Genomic DNA, 3,874 nt, shown 5'->3' with positions numbered 1-3,874 from the left:
TTTATTTAGAGTCGGACACACAAACTATAAAGTCAACATTTAAGTAGTCAACGAAATTTTATAGAGTCGGCCCGGCCGACGCTAAATGATTTACAATAAAAAAAAATCGTTTACTTTTTTCCCTCATTGTGCTAATGACAAGTTAACACATCAGAGCTAACACTATTATCCACCAATTGTAATAACATAAAATCAAATGTCTATTGGAGCACTTGGAAAGAGAATTTTTTATCACAATGTTTATCATAAAATCAATTGTTTACTTCATACACAATCATAATCATAAATCAAAGTTATCAAACAGCCAAAGAAAATTGCTTTGCCAAAAGGCTAGCTTGAATGATCACAATGAAACCACCTAAAGCAGGCTACATATCATAACTGAAACAACTACATTAACCTAACAGAAAGTTAAATATTGTACATAGTGAAGACAGATCGTATTGCATAAAGACACTAATCATATTGCATAAAGACAGAAATCTTAGAAATTGTCACACATGTAACTTGTAAGAATCCACATTTTCATTTGTTGTTTTCAATTTGCAGTATCCACACAGTCCTTGTAGTTTGTGTTTCATTGGAAAGAACAAAGATTAAAAGATAGGAATATAATTCACAAAACAGAACCTACCTTTGGTTCCAATTTGCAATGTATTAAGATTTTCTTTTTTACTTGCTTTCACCAGAGACCATGAAGAAAGCTTTTCTTTATTACTTGTTTTCCCCAACCTGAAATAATAACTGCAATTATTAGAATGAATTTTTAGCAAATATTAAAAGCAAATATGGAAAAGCATCCATTTATACTAGTTTTAGAAATATATGTATGTACAATATGTTAAGCATCATATTGTATATGTTTAAGTTACATGTATTTGTTCAAACCAGAACAATCAACTATCATACCTAAAGAAAAGACAAGTAATACCCAGCACACTATAGGCCCTGATAAAACCAGCACACTATAGGCCATAATACCCATTTAGACCATAATACCCAGCACACTATAGGCCATCATATATTTTTTTACAAAGAATTCTTCTCAGATTACCTATTTAGACCATAATACCCAGCACACTATAGGCCCTAATAAAACCACATAACAACTTATGTATCAAAGACAAGTAATAATCTTGTCTCATTTTAGAAAAGAATCTATAAGAGCTGATATGGGCAACAACAAAAACCAATTAATTATATACATGTGAGAGAAATAGGTAGCCACCTAACAAAATAACTACATACCGATTAACTAATATACAAAGTTTTTTCATGTCTGAAAAAATCAAGTGATAGACATAAATTAACTGATAAATCAACTAATAACGAAAGTGGCAACAGACTAAGTTATCCTTAAATAGAATGAACCCAAGGATTAGTATCTTAGTATGAAAGACACTTATAACAAGAGATTGTTGAAACATAACCATAACAACAAAAAGACTACATATGCAACTACACACGATATTGATGAGTGCACATAACCAGGGAAAGCAACAATAAACTAAGACCAGGAAAGCAACTAACAAAAGGAAAGAAAAAAAAAAACATGACCAGACAAATGCAATCAAGAGTTAATTAAAAATGCAAAGTTCTAGTTATATCAATCACATGAACAAGTGTGAAGAAATCAAGTATCTAAGTTAATTCCCAACATTACTATCAATTACAATGTCATTATAGAAATTTTACTAGTTACCAAAGAGCAAATGTGAAGAATAGTTATGCAAGGGTAATTATGAATAGTTATAGATATTATAGTGGAAACCAGCATCTACAGCTCTTACGGTGCATGGCTTAGACTCAGCCCTGTCATTCTATTGTAGGTGCAGGCTATTACAATATGCAACTATCACCAGAACTGAAATTAACTTAAGTGTAACTACAATGTGCCTATTTATGGCATGACCACAAATTGAGCATTGGAAAATTATCAAAGCGCGTTCGGCGGTATCTTAAAGGCTCCACTGATCATGGCCTTCTTTTACTGCCAGACCAGTCATCTCATTTACAGGTATTTTGAGATGCCAATTGGGCATCCAACCCTGATGACAGGTGCTCTAATTCAGGGTCTAGCACATACTTTGAAACTAGTTTATTTTCATGGTGGTCTAAAAAGCAGCAACAAGTTGCTCATTCAAGTCTTAAAACTGAGTATCAGAGACTAGCCACTGGAACAAGTGAAATAATTTGGATTCAGTCTCTTCTTACTGAATAGAATTACAGATTCGTGTTTCAGTTCCAATCAACTACTATGACAGTCAATGCATTGTCTCCTGGTGTCACAACTGTAACTCGTATACCAGCACATGAAGAGATATCACATATATCAAGCCTCTCTGATTAGGTGACACTTTGTTCACGGATTCTTCTGTTTTAGAGTCTAAATTAGTATTGATCTTTAATTATAAACGATGTCTTCAATCATTTATGAAATACTTTCATGTATAAGGGATGAATAAATGTAATTTTTTTTTCAAAAGAAAGAATTGAATACTCTCTTAAAAAACGAAACAACAAAAAAGTGTAGAGAACAAGAGAACTTACAAAAAAACGTAGTCCTCGCAAAGGGAACAGTCGCTGCCACACTACCAAAACACATTTCTGCAAAAATTGAACATGATCAATACGTGAAAAACCTAACCGAACCTAATCATGAATCAATAGAAACCAAATCGAAATTGAAACATAGTCAATCATGAAACATAAATGAATGGAAACCTAATTCAAACTGAAACCTAATCGATCTTGAATCATGAATTAACGGAAACATAATTAAACCTAAATCATGAAGGACTTGAATCTGGCAAAGGAAAACACAAATAGAAGGTGACAATGGTTGATGGCAATCGAAGATGACGACGAACACAGATCGAAGGTGACAAATGGAGATTCCATGGATTAGAGATGAGTGGAAGAAACTCTGAGTGGTTTCTACTCAGAAACGCTATTATCACTTTCGTGAGATGTAGAGACACGCTTCCAGATGTGGGTTTTCTTGAGGGAGTCGATGGTGAGAGTCATTCGCGATTATCACCATAGATCTAGTTTTTTCTTTTTTTTTTTGTCAAATGAGGAATTAGATATATGTTTATGTATATTCAGTTAATTCTTGCTATTGTTCTACTTACCGAGTCTTCACTCCTTTATATAGAGGTGTGAAAGAGACGTTGAATTGCCAGCACATTCAAAATAGAGTCGTTTGAAGTTTTTTAATCAATCACCAATGATCCTTTGTCTGATATGGTTATTGTCCTAAGAAGGATCAATTTCAAATGCATTCCTATTAAGAAGGAACATTGTTGCAGGCAGAGCTGTTTTTCTTGAATTGTGTTGCCTTTTGTTTTCTTTTTCTTCTAATTGAAAACACAAATCAGAAGCAGATTGAGTTCTACTTCTGAAGAAATGTTCATAACTAAATGCAGCGGATAAAAACAGAGAGAGAGAGAGAGAGAGAGAGAGAGAGAGAGAGAGAGAGAGAGAGAGAGAGAAGAAGAAGAAGAAAGACACAATCAATTTATACAGGTTCCTTCCACAAACCGGAAGTCAGCCTTGTCCCCCTTGCACTTCCAAGGAGAGTTCACTATGTAATATTTGATTACAATTGCTCACTACTAAACTTAGTAAGAGACTTCAAATGCTCAAGCACAACTGGAAGAGACTTCCTATGTTCCTGAACACAATCAAGAAACTTCTATTGCTCAAGCACAACTGCAAGAGACTTCTCAATTCAAACAGAATAACAAAATAAATGTTTGTGATTGAACATTTGATATACAATCAGTGGTGTTCACAATACAAATCATATACAGACTCTAAAGACTCGAATTTCTAAGATATAAGCTTTGATAAGAAATTCTAAGTGAACTTT

The 3,874-nt window shown here is 33.5% G+C and overlaps 1 long non-coding RNA gene across 1 annotated transcript; it reads right to left on the bottom strand.

Moving 5' to 3' along the window:
- Positions 1-215: 215 nt before the first annotated feature.
- On the bottom strand, positions 216-3,087 carry LOC25497491 (uncharacterized). Its single transcript, XR_003007275.2, has 3 exons — positions 2,785-3,087; positions 2,551-2,607; positions 216-732 (listed from the first exon to the last, which is right to left on the bottom strand). It is a non-coding gene; the product is annotated as an uncharacterized lncRNA (long non-coding RNA).
- Positions 3,088-3,874: the final 787 nt, after the last annotated feature.

This window comes from Medicago truncatula, chromosome 7 (assembly GCF_003473485.1).
Source record: "Medicago truncatula cultivar Jemalong A17 chromosome 7, MtrunA17r5.0-ANR, whole genome shotgun sequence".
Lineage (NCBI taxonomy): Eukaryota > Viridiplantae > Streptophyta > Magnoliopsida > Fabales > Fabaceae > Medicago > Medicago truncatula.
Note: the sequence above shows the minus strand (reverse complement) of the source record. Positions and strands in the feature narration are given on the sequence as shown.